The following is a 13280-nucleotide window of genomic DNA, read 5'->3' as shown; positions in this document are numbered from 1 at the left end:
TTTTACAGATGAGGTAACTGTAGCACAGAGAAGTGAAGTGAATTGACCAAGGTCACACAGCAGACACGTGGTGGAACCAGGCCTGTGCTCTACCCACGAGGCCGTGCTGCTTCTTTGTTCCTGACATTGTCTGGGTGCAGCTTCCGGGCCGAGGAGGCCTTGATTCGTTCTAATTAGGGGAGAGAGCATGGGCCAGGGGATATGGGTTCTGATCCTGCCTCTGCCACTTACCTGCCGTGTGACTGTGGGCAAGGCACTTCACTTCTTTGTCCTTCAGTTCCCTCGTCCTCAAAATGGGGATTTCAATACCTGTTCTCCCTCCGACTTAGACTGGGAGCCTCATGTGGGACCTGATGACCTTGTATCTATCCCAGTGCTCAGCACATAGTAAGTGCTTAACAAATAACACAATTATTATTTTTATCTAGTAGTAGTGGGATTTGTTAGTAATGATATTTAAGTGCTTATTATGAGCCAGGCACTGCATTAAGCGCTGGAGTAGTACGAGCTGACGTCCGTATCTTGTCTAAACCTCTTTCTCAATGTCTCTAGTCTCTCGCATCTCTTTCTCCTCTCTGTCTTTGTTGCCGTTTTTCTGTCTACAGGCATGTTGGCCCGGGGCAAATGTGTATCGTGAGGTTTTTTCCAGTGAAACGTGTGGTTTTTGACAAGCGCTGAGCAGGACAACACAGAATCTCTGACACTAGGAGCCAGCCGCCTGCAGGGATTGCTCTGTGCAGACACACCAAATGAGTCCCCTCCCAGAGTCCCTTTCTGGAACCTCGGCCTCAGCATCCCCGCTGATCACTGCTGGGCAGATGTGAGTCTCCGGCCCCTCTCTGTCTTCACATTCCCGCAGCCGTTGAAAACCAAATCCACATCCAACGGGTAAAACAGAAAATGGGCAGAGCTGTTGCAGAGAGGGCTGTTTACCAGCTTGTTGTCAGGAGGGCTCGTCCACTGTTTACACAGACGGCCAGCTGGGACTGAAGGCCACCAGGGAACAGAAGCCAGGCTTCTGGGGATCCCGCCCGATCGGCCAGTTTGCTGGTCGAGAACAATTGCCCAGATTTCCTCTGGGGGACACGCCTGCTTGAAAGTATCAGGTGAAAACACTTTGGAAGCACCCAATTCTCTGCCTGGTCAAAGAATGTCCGATTCAGCATTCTTTGCTGAGGAGCAGTGTGGCCTCGGGACGGGCCAGGAATCCTGAGGATCTAGTCCTGGCCCTGCCAGTTGCCTGCCTTGGGACCTTGTGCAAGTCACTTCACTGCTCGGCGCCTCAGCTACTTCATCTGTAAAATGGGGACTCAATGCCAGTTCTCCTTTCCCCTTAGACTGCGAGCCCCTTGGGGGACAGGGGTGGTTTCTGACCTGATGACTTGATTATCTTGTAAGAAGAATAATAATAATGACAACGATGGTATTTGTTAAGCGCTTACTATGTGCCAACCACTGTTCTAAGCGCTGGGGTAGATAGAGGGTTCTCAAGTTGTCTCACGTGGGGCTCACAGTCTTAATTCCCATTTTACAGATGAGGTCACTGAGGCCCAGAGAAATTAAGTAACTTGCCCAAAGTCACACAGCTGACAGGTGGCAGAGCCGGGACTAGCACCCATGACCTCTGACTCTCAAGCCCGTGCTCTTTCCACTAAGCAATGCTGCTTCCCCATATCTACCCCAGAGCTTACTACAGTGCTTGACACCCAGTAAGTAGTTAAGAAATGCCACAATTATTATTATTCATCCACCCTCCTTCTTTCCTGGAACTCCATCCCTCTTTAACATCCAGAAGACCATCACCCTCCCGGTCTTCAAAGCCCTACTAAAATTACATCTCCTCCTTCCCTGACCAGTGACTCATGTCCCCCCCCTCCATTTACCTTGTATCACCCATGCACTTAAAATCTAGGATTCCGGAGAGGCGGCGTGGCTTAGTGGATAGAGCACGGGCCTGGGAGTCCGAAGGTCATAGGTTCTAATCCTGGCTCTGCCACTTGTCTGCTGTGTGACCTTAGGCAAGTCACTTCACTTCTCTGTGCCTCAGGTACCTCATCTGTAAAATGGGGATTGAGACTGTGAGCCCCACGTGGGACAGGGACCGTGTCCAACTCAATTTGCTTGTAACCACCCCAGTGCTCAGTACGGTGCCTGGCATATAGTAAGCACTTAACAAATACCACAGTTATTATTATCCCAGCCCCACAGCACTTCTGTACATATCTTTATACTTGGTTGCTCCCCTGGCTGTGATTAGTTCGGTCGTGCAGGTGGAGGGGGTGGATTTTGAAAGAAGGCAGAAGATCTCTAGAGATACTGCTGGGAAAGATGGGAGAATTGAAGGGGCAGGAGTGGGGATGGACTGGAGAGGGGCAGGGGAGATTTTAGGGAGATAATGCCTAATAGTGTCAAATTTCTTAATGAAGTAGGTGACCAGGTCACTGGGGGCAAGGGATGGAGGAGGCGGAAGGTCAGGGGGTTTGAGGAGGGAGTTGAATGTTTGGAACAACTGGCGAGGGCGACGGGCATGGGTGTTAATAAGAATGGAGAGATGATTTTGCCGGGAGAGTTAAGGCACGCATTTTCAATTCGAAGAGGATGAAGTCGACCTGCTATCTAGATTTCTGCCAGCAGGGCTCTGCAGCTCGTGTACCAGAGTGCAGGAGGCAGACTGTGGAGATGATCCAGGGCTGTGGGTCAGTGGTACGAGATCGACGAAGGGATAGGGGAGCGAGTGAGTTGAGTTCAGTAGAGATAGATGGTGGTGCAGGGGGACCATCAGTTTGGTCATCAAGGGAAGGTAGTTTGGGCACGGAGGCTAAATGGGACGTGGTGAGTTGAGAAAATTGGATGGGGTCAAAAGATCGGAGGTCTCTGGAGGGGAACAGGGCAGATTTATGGGGAGGAGGCTGTAGTCAGAGAGAGGGACTTCAGAGTTGGTGAGGGGAGAGATTGTGCAGTGGCCAGAGGTGATGAGATCGAGTGTGTATCCAAGTCGGTGAGTGGGCGAGCTGGGGTTTGGGTTAGAGGTGGGGTTGGGGCGGGGGTAACGCCTACGGAGAGGGATCGACTCAGAGTTCAACGAGCCGGACGTGTGGCCCTTTACGTTGTAGGATCGTCCTGTGAAGTTTTGACCTCTGAGCTCTCTGCTTTCCCTTGGGCGATTCTCGGTCTTGCTAGCCCTCCTTGCAGTTGTGAGTGTGTTGGCCCAGGGAACGCTGCCGAAGGCAAATGTGTCTCTTAATCACCCCTTCTTTCCACCACATTGAACCGGAGCCGAAAGCACCCTCCCTTCATGGCTCCCTCCCCAGCCCCCCAGGGAGCGAGAACAAGTTAGCTGCTGAGTAAAGTGCTCAGCCTTCTTCCAGCCAGCATCCATTAGACTTTCCACACTCGGCCTTGGGAGTTTCTCCCAAGTGACTTCAGACTCCGAAACACCCTGGAACGCATTGGCCAGGGAAGGTTCACTGGAGGGAATCGGCCCGCTTCCGGCTTCCCCACGAAAGAGGGAAGGCGGAGGGAGAGCGGGAGGGAGGTTTCTGGGAAGATTTCCGAAGCCCACACTGGAGCACCGGCTGTCCCATTCAAAGAGGGCCGCGGCCTTCTAACCCCTTGTGATACTGACAGATAGGTGAGGTGGCAGAGCAACTGAAGAAATGAGATTCTCCACTGAGCTTAGTTGGGCTGCTGCAGCTCTCGCTGACAGGGAGGCCTCACGTTTCGTCTTTGTTAAGACTTTGGGTCACAGAGAAACTTGCCTGACCAGCTGGGGGCCGGGGCCAGGGCTGAAAGGCTAGTTTTGAGAGAGGGGGAGTGACTGGGAGAAGAAACCCACTGAGGGCAAAATAAATCCCACGACGATCAATCGATCAAACACATTTATGGAGCACCTAAGGGGTGCAGAACACAGTTAAGAGCTCAATAAGTACGATTGATTGAATGAATGAATGAACTAAACACCTGGGAGAGTACAGCAGAGTTAGAAGATATAATCTCGGCCTTCAAGGAGCTTACAGTCCAGCTGGGGAGAGAGATGCTTGTATGAGGAGAGTGTAAGCTTCTTGTGGGCATGGAACGTGTCTACTGACTCTACTACATTGTAGTCCCCAAGTGCTTAGTCTATTGTTCTGCACACGGTAAGTGCTCGATAAATACCATTGATTGTTCGATTGGAATATGGGGAAATATAAGTGCTACTGGAATTGTGAGAATTTAAATGCTTAGAGGGTAGGGGACTGCAACCAATAATCGTAGTGTCCTCCCATCGTCAAAACCCTCCTGAAATCACATTTCCTCCAGGAAACTTCCCTGATTCATTTCTACTCTCTCCATGTTATATTCCCCCAGCTGCCATTTTTGCATTTTTTTCTGATATTTGTTAAGCACTTACTATGTGCCAGGCACTGTACTAAAATGCGGAGATAGATATATGATAGCCAGGTTGGATACAGTCCATGTTCCACACGGGGCTCACAGTCTCAAACCTCATTTTATAGAGGAAATTACTGAGTCCAAGAAAAGTTAAGTGAGTTGCCCAAGGCCACACAGCAGCCAAATGGCAGGGCTGGGACTAGAATCCTGATTCTCTGACACCCAGGCCCATGCTCTTTCCATTAGGCCATCCTGCTTCTGCATTTCTGTGCCACTTGAGCACTTATTCACCCATAGCCTCCCATAGCACTTGCATATATATCCTACATACCTTATGCCTTAAGCACTAAGCATGTGACTTGCCCAAGGTCACACAGCAGGCAAGTGGCAAAATAAGGATTAGAACGCAGATCCTCTGACTCCCGGTCCCGTGCTCTTTCCATTACACCACACTACCCTGTGGCTTAAGCACTAACTCTTGTTCATCTTCTTCCTTCCCTTCCTTCCTTCCTTCCTTCCTTCCTTCCTTCCTTCCTTCCTTCCTTCCTTCCTTCCTTCCTTCCTTCCTTCCTTCCTTCCTTCCTTCCCTCCCTTCCCTCCCTTCCCTCCCTTCCCTCCCTTCCCTTCCTTCCCTCCCTCCCTTCCCTCCCTCCCTTCCCTCCTTCCCTCCCTTCCCTTCCCTTCCCTCCCTCCCTTCCCTCCCTTCCTCCCTTCCCTCCCTTCCCTCCCTCCCTCCCTTCCCTCCCTTCCCTCCCTCCCTTCCCTCCCTTCCCTCCCTCCCTTCCCTCCCCTCCCTCCCCCCCGTAATTTACTTTATCATCTGTCTTTCCAATGGAGCCTTTAGTTGAACGCTCTCTGCCCTCAGTAGACGCTTGACAAATACTACTCACTGATGGAAAACGAGCTCTGGGGTCACGGCACAAGCACGGGGACCAGACCTGCACTCGGGAATACAGTCGACAGGCCTGTGATAGCTGCTGCCTCCTTACTGCTCCTGCTGGGCATCCCATTCTCAGGTGAGCAGGGGGGAGTTGTCAGGGTGTTATTGACCAATCAATCAATGGTATTTATTGAGCGCTTACTATGTGCAGAGAACTGTACTAAGCGCTTGGGAGAGTACGATATAACAGAGTTGGCAGATACGTTCCCTGCCCACAAAGAATTTCCAGTCTCGAGGCTACAGTCTAAAGCTTACAGTCTCAACCACAGAGTAATGTGGCACAAGTCAGTCTCAACCCTATTTACTGAGCGCTTACTGTGTGCAGAGCATGTACTGAGCGCTTGGAAGAGTACGAAATAAGATAGATTCCCTGCCCTCAACGAGCTTGCTGTGTTGTTGGGACGGCTCCCGACAAGGAGGGAGGGTAGGAGGAAGTGGCTGTCAAGATGGAGGGCTTTTTCTTTCCTATCACTTGGGTGGGGGGCTGTTGCTGTGGTGGATGGGTCCTTGTCTGGTCCAGCAGTGCCAGAGCTTATGTTCTTTCTCTAGTTTAGTCTCCCCGTCTAGACTGTAAGCTCGTTGTGGGGAGGGAATGTGTCTACGGATTCTGTTGTACTGTACCCTCCCCAGCACTTAATATAGTGCTCTGCACCAGTAAGTGCTCAACAAATACCACTGATTGACTGTTGGAATGTATTTCTCAAGAACACTGGGGGACAAAGATGACCACCATAGAGAAATGTCTGTCACCAGACACGTAGGGGTGCCAGTTGTCCCATACGTATGGGTTAGGCCCCTATATTCATTCACTTCAATCGTATTTATTAAACACTTACTGTTTGCAGAACACTATACTAAGCGCTTGGGAAAGAACAACACAACGGTAAACAGTGACAGTCCCACTGTCACAGTCTAGATTAGGGGAGACAGATATTAAATACAAATAAATAAAATTATATATGTAAGTGCTGTGGGGCTGGAGGGGTGGGCGGGGAGAACAAAGGGAGCGAGTTAGGGTGATGCAGAAGGAAGTGGGAGATGAGGAAAAGGGGGACTTAGCCTGGGAAAACCTCTTGGAGGAGATGTGCCTTCAATAAGGCTCTGAAGGCGGGGGGAGAGTCACTGTCTTTCGGATTTGAGGAGGGAGGGCATCCTAGGCCAGAGGCAGGATGTGGGCGAGGGGTCGGCGGTGAGACAGGTGAGATGGAGGCACAGTGAGAACGTTAGCACTAGAGGAGCGAAGTATGTGGGCTGGGCTGTAGAAAGAGAGAAGCGAGGCGAGGTAGGGGGTGTCATTGTCTTCTCTCATTTTCTTGGCAGCGTTTGTCAGGAGAGTGTCATAATCGTCCTGGATTGAGTGTTTCAGGAGAGGAAGGTGGGTGAAACCAGGCTCAGCCCATTTCCTATACTGAATTCACTGTATTCTCAGTACTAAACTTTGGCAAACACCTGTCCATAATTGTAACTCTGCATTGAGTAAGAGTGAAGCTGGACTGGTTACACCCAGATTTTTGCATGTACCCTCCCAAATAGGCAACTGTGATCACTCTCAATGCATGGAGTACAGGGTCAGAAATATATACGGTCAGATATATGCAGTCAGAAATAGTCAAAAATGTGCACAGTCAGAAATATGCAGTCAGAAATGTACACGGTCAGAAATATGTCCTAGTAGCAACTGTCTAGGCCCAGCCCAGCCTGTTGACTTTCTGAAGGAAAGTGCTAAAACCCAGTAAAATGGTCACAAGGGAGAAGGAGGAGGGGCGAGGGAAGAAGGCAGAAGAGGCCAAGGAGGAGGAGGGGAAGGAGAGAAGAACCATCCGCACACTGGCTATTCAGCCCCCGAATACTGAAGAATTGGCTGAAGTTGGAAGTGCAGATATCCGGTGGGCACTAGCATACTAGTTCCTCCACTGCCATAGAGTTTCCACCCCCTGTGGATGCCAGGGCTCAGGATGCATGTTGTCTTCATTCCATGGACAGAGGCCACAGAATTCCAAGCAAATGCCGGAATTCCACTCGACCGCATCAGCAACAGGATGAAAGGAGGAGGAGGAGGGTGAGAGGCCGCTCTGGGACATCCAAGTGGGAGGCCTGGAAGCTTCGGTAGGCTCGATGGGCGGCTCCGAACCCTAGGGCTATCAGAGTCGCTTACTAGCCAAGTGTTGAATGGCCCTTTCTGCCCGGGCCACGCCACTCGCGCAATGCGATAGAAATGACACCCATGAGTATGAAAGCAGGGACACCTTCCGATAGGTTGACTCTCTCTCGCTTGAAGCAGCGTGGTCTAGTGGAAAGAGCACAGGCATGGGAGTCAGAGGACTGGGTTTCCAATCCTGGCTCCACCACTTACTTGCTGTGTGTGACCTTGGGCAAGTCACTTCATTTCTTTATGCCTCAGTTTCCTCATCTGTAAAATGGGGATTAAATACCTGTTCTCCCTCCTTCTTAGACTGTGAGTGCCATGTGAATCAAGGACTGTGTCCAGTCAGCTTATATGGTATAGACCCCAGGGTTCGGTACAGTGCCTGGCACCTAGTAAGTACTTTACAAATACCAAAAATTATTGTCGGTTCACCCAGTCCTAGTTGTCTTGGGTGTTTGGGTTTTGTACGTGTGAGCCAGAGAAACAGTGGTCTTGTGGAAAGAGCACGGGCCTGGGAATCAGAGGACCTGGGTTCTAATTCCGGCTCTGCCAGTTAACTGCTGGATGACTTGGGGCAAGTCATTTTACTTGTCTATAATTCAGCCTCCCCATCCGTAAAATGGGGGATTCAATACCTTTTCTCCCTCCTACTTAAACTGCGAGCCCCAGCTGGGATGGGGACTGTGTCCTTTCTGATTAACTTGCGTCTAACCGAAGCTTCCCCCCTCAGGATGGCACCTGGAGAGTTTCCAGTACTCTACCAGTGTTGGCTACGGGAGGGAGAATCAAACAGAGAGGTATGTCCATTCCCTTCCTAGCGAATGGAAGGCGATCTGCTACAAGTCAAAACTCACCCGAGCTGGGCAGCAGCAGCATGGGAGAGAGTCGAGGGCGAGGAATCGAGGTTACCGCGCGGAAGGCTGCAATGGTAAGCCACTTCCATATTTTTACCAGAACGATTGCAGGTGGAGGTGGGGCGTTCTGGGAGAGATGTGTCTGTGGGGTCGTTGTGGGTTAGAAATGACTCAACGGCGTAAGACCCAGACAAGACCTAGAGCTTAGAACAGTGCTTGAAACACAGAGCTTAGCAAATACGATCATCGTCATCATTCCTCTGGTCAGGGTGATACAAAGCAGATTCTGTTGTGCAGGTCCAAGACTAACTTTGGCCCCATTTCCCAGCTGGAAATGAAGAGACAAGCTGCCAAGCACAGGCAGTGTTTACTTTGTGAACCGGAGATCAACTTTGTTTGGATTCAGTTCTCTTCCCCACCTTCGAAACCCTCTGAAAATCACTTCTCCTCCAAGAGGCCTTTCCCGACTAAGCCTCATCTCCCCATCCGCCCTCAACTCTGTGTTGACCATGCACTCGGCTATGAACTCCTTAACCACTTTGATAACTCATCCCGGCACCACGGCCCTTACGAGCATATCCTTAGACTATATTTCCCCACTCTGTAATTTATTTTAATGTCTGTCTTCCCCTGTAGGCTTTAAGCTCCTTGTGGGCAGGGATTGTGTCTACCAACTGTACTGTATATTGTTCTTTCCCAAGTGTTTGGTGCAGTGTTTTACACACAGTAAGTGCTCAATAAATGCCACTGATTGGCTCATTCTTGTAAAGAAGGGGGCATTTATTAAAGCCCCCTTTCACAGCACTCGTTCAAAGTAGACTGTTAGAAAGAGACCACCAGAAACAAGCCCCTTTCCCTTTAAAAAAAGCAAATACGTGTTTGGAAGGGTTTGGACTCCTTCAAGTCAGGATACCAAAAGCGTCTGGGTAGAAATAAGACAGTGAAAGCTTTTAGTCTGCAGTCAGTCTGTAGCAAAAAAAAAAAAAGAATGTTTTGGGGGAGACAGAGTTGGGAGGAGGAAGAGGAGGGGCGCAGATCCTAGAAAGAGGGGCAGGGAAGACAGGAATGAAGAGAAAACAAAGGCAGAAACAGCTGCGAAGTGCAAATTCAGCTATGGGCAGGGCTCATGATGAATCAGTCAAAGGCATTTATTGAGCTCTTACTGTTTGCAGGGTACTTGGAAAGTACAACACTGTAAGCTTACTAGGGGCGGGGAATCCATAATTCTATTTATATTGATGCCTGTTTACTTGTTTTGATGTCTGCCTCCCTCCTCAAGACTGTAAGCCCGTGTGGGCAAGGAATGTCTCTATTGCTGTACTGTACTTTCTAAGTGCTTAGTACAGTGCTCTGCACTCAATAAATGCGATCAAATGAAATAGCATTTTGTGCTGGGAATTAAAACTATTTTCCCTGGTGGTTTCACCAGCTACTAAATTATTTGCCTACCGCTGGAGCAGCCAGGGATCATTCACTCTCCCCCACCCTCCATCAAATCTGCTCAGGCTCTTTCTGAACAGTATGATACTGGTAGTCCATGTCACTTTCATTTCTGGGTATTTCATTCATTCATTCATTGTCATATTTATTGAGCGCTTACTGTGTGCAGAGCACTGTACTAAGCGCTTAGGAAAGTATAATTTAACAATAAACAGTGACATTCCCTATCCACAACGAGCTCACAAGCATTTCCCATTGAGCCTTCTGTTCCCTGAACAGATTCATTATTATTTTGATCATTGTTATTGTTATGAATAAGGTTAAGTGCTTACTATATGCCAGGCATTGTACTAAGCGCTGGAGTATATAGAAATTGGTCAGGTTGGACATAGTCCATGTCCCACATGAGGCTCACTGTTTTAATCCCCATTTTGCAGATAGGTAAAATGAGGGACAGAGAAGTGACTTGTCCAAGGTCCAAGGTCATCCAGCAGAGAAGCAGCATGGCAGGGCACAGGCCTGGGAGTCAGGGGACCTGGGTGCTAATCCCTCTTCCGCCACTCCTCTGCTTTGTGACCTTGGAAGAGTCACTTGACTGCTCTGTGCCTCAGTTCCTTCATCTGTAAAATGGGGATAAAATCCTTGTTCTTCCTCCCTCTGAGACTGTGAGCCCCCTGTGGGATGGCAACTGTGTTGAACTCGATTGCACTGTATTGCACTGCAGGTGCTTGGCACATAGTAAGCCCCTAGGAAGTACTAAGTTTATTATTAGCAGCCACCCTTGTTGTGTTATAACTGTTCAACATGCCTGTTTGTATTTTGAAAATGATTATTTCCATTTCCCCGAGATCATAATGGCCTGGTGGAACTTACCTCTGAGATGCACGTTCTGGTGGTCCCAACCTTCAGACCAAGGCAGAGTCACGCTGAGGGGCTGGCTCTCGACACAGACGTCCGGATGCTCCGGGAAGGCAGAGTCCGGTAGGCCCAACCCTGTTGTCGGGAGGACAGTTTACGAGCGGGGTCAGGAGTGCGACTGACGGTGAGGAAGGCATCAAGGCAGGGCTTGGCCCTTGGACCAGGGAGGGAGGCAGTAAGGTGAGTTGAAGCTAGGCCCTAACTCCTTAGGCGCCTTATATGAGAGTTGTGGTATTTGCTAAGTGTTTCTATGTGCCAAGCACTGTACTAAGCGCTGGGGTGGATACATGATAATCAGGTCAGACACAACCCCTGTCCCACCCGGGGCTCACAACATAAGGTGGAGGAAGAATGGGTATCAATTCTCCATTTTTCAGATGAGGAAACTGAGACATGGAGAAGTTAAGGGACTTGCCCAGGGCAGGCAAGCGGCAGAGCTGGATTTACAACCCAGGCTCCGGCTTTTTCCACTAGACTGCACTGCTTCTCAGTCTGTGGACGCTGGGATTGGAAGTGAGAAATAAATGTAAGGCGGAGGGTGGGGCCGGGAGGGAGGGGATGAGGTGAAGCTATTAAGGGAGAGAAGGAAGACAAACAAATGGTTGAAATCCCTGAAGAGTGTTGGCCAGGTATGGGAGAGTCCTCCCGAAGGCTTCCCTAGGGAATCTCGGGAAAGGGCTAGGGCTGTGGAGAAGGCAATGCGGGACCATCTGGAATCCCTGCTTTTCCCAAACCCTTTCACTTTGGGCAAGAGGGCGAAGAGAAGACAACTGTTCGCTTCCCCCTTAAAAGTGAGTCCGTAGGAAGGAAACTCGAGTTCCCTTCTTTGCTGACTCTACAACTACTGTTTTTCCGAGACTCTGTCTGCAAAATTGATCGGAACAAAAACCTTCTCACAACTGCTACCGGAATCTAACTTTCCGGTTCAGCCTGAGCTGCCTTATTTGGGCAGAATTTTAAAGTTTCAAAGCCTCAATCTTAACCTCATTGCTACATTTGGATTATCGAACACAAACTGCCGCCAACGAGCAGCAGTTACTGAACTGCTGGTGAAAGGTGGGCTTCAAGTTTCACAAGTGCATTTCCTTGCGGCTTTAATTCAAGTATTTGCCTCTAAATCTGTAGTGTTCCAAAACATCCCTCTTTGGGCTCTCGTGGTCCGCCTTCAACCCTCCACTCTCACCGCCAATCCGTGGTATTTGTTGAGCACTTACTGCGTGCCGAGCACTGTGTTAGGTGCTTGGGAGAGAGCAATATCTGTTCTCCCTCCTTAGACTGTGAGCTCCGTGTGGGGCCTGATTAACTTGTAAAAGCTCCAGCCCTTAGTACAGCAATTGACACATAGCAAGTGCTTATATATGAGTTATTATTATTGTTTTTAACAATACAGTAGAAAGACCTATTTCCTGCCCACAAGGAGCTTCGAGGCTTAGAAAGGAGAGCGGAGTGGTCGAAGGTTGGAGGAAGCAGGCTTTCCACGGTCTTCAATTTGCTCTTGCTGCCACCCAAAAGCCAGCATGGCTTAGTGGAGAGAGCACGGCCTGGGAGTCAGAAGGACCTGACTTCTAATCCCTGCTCCACCACGTGTCTGCTGTGTGACCTTGGGCAAGTCACTTAACTTCCCTGGGCCTCAGGTAGCTCATCTGTAAAACGGGGATTAAGAGTGTGGGAGTCCCATGCGGAACGGGGACTGTGTCCAACCTGATTAACTTGTATCCACTCCAGTGCTTAGAACAGTGCTTGGCACACAGTAAGCCCTTGACAAGTACCATAATTATTATAAACAGGAGTTGTACAGCAACAGGCTCCGCCACCTCTCTTGACCCCGTGCTCGCAAAACACTTCTCTAGTAAAACTCCCCTCTTTGGGAATGTCTTCGAATGATGGGGAGAAGCAGCATGGCTCAGTGGAAAGAGCACGGGCTTTGGAGTCAGAGGTCATGAGTTCGAATCCAGGCTCTGCCACTTGTCAGCTGTGTGACTGTGGGCAAGTCACTTAACTTCTCTGTGCCTCAGTTACCTCATCTGTAAAATGGGGATTAAGACTGTGAGCCCCATGTGGGACAACCTGATTCCCCTGTGTCTACCCTAGCGCTTAGAACAGTGCTCTGCACATAGTAAGCGCTTAACAAATACCAACATTATTATTATTTAATAGTTCTTAAGCTCCCACACGCGGGGACCAGGATTTTGGACACTCAAGGTAGGGACAGGATGGGATTCCTTCAGGGAGTGGGACAAGGGGGGTTGTGAGGGTGGAGGTGCAGAAAGAGGAGGAGAAGCAGAGAGGGAGTGGCAGAAAGGGGGGAGGGGGAGAGAGCATCTTCAGCTCTTGGGCCTTCTCTGGGCTGAGGGAGCCAGAGGAAGGGGGGGGGGGGGGGGGGGGGAGATGTTGGTATGGCCACAAATACCTCCTAGCTGGGGTCAAAAACTCCCAACTTTGGGACAGCAGCAATTAGTGGCGCCAGGGCTGCTACCGGAGAGGGAAGACTTTTCTCCCCGCTCCTCTGGCCTCTCTGGTCACTTGGGCCCGGAGCTGGGCCCTAATGGGGTTCTAACCTAGGCCGAGCAGGACACTCCATCCCGGCTATGGACCGACGGTTACAGGGGAC

This window comes from Ornithorhynchus anatinus, chromosome X3, assembly GCF_004115215.2.
Source record: "Ornithorhynchus anatinus isolate Pmale09 chromosome X3, mOrnAna1.pri.v4, whole genome shotgun sequence".
NCBI lineage: Eukaryota > Metazoa > Chordata > Mammalia > Monotremata > Ornithorhynchidae > Ornithorhynchus > Ornithorhynchus anatinus.
This window is presented reverse-complemented; position numbering follows the sequence as displayed.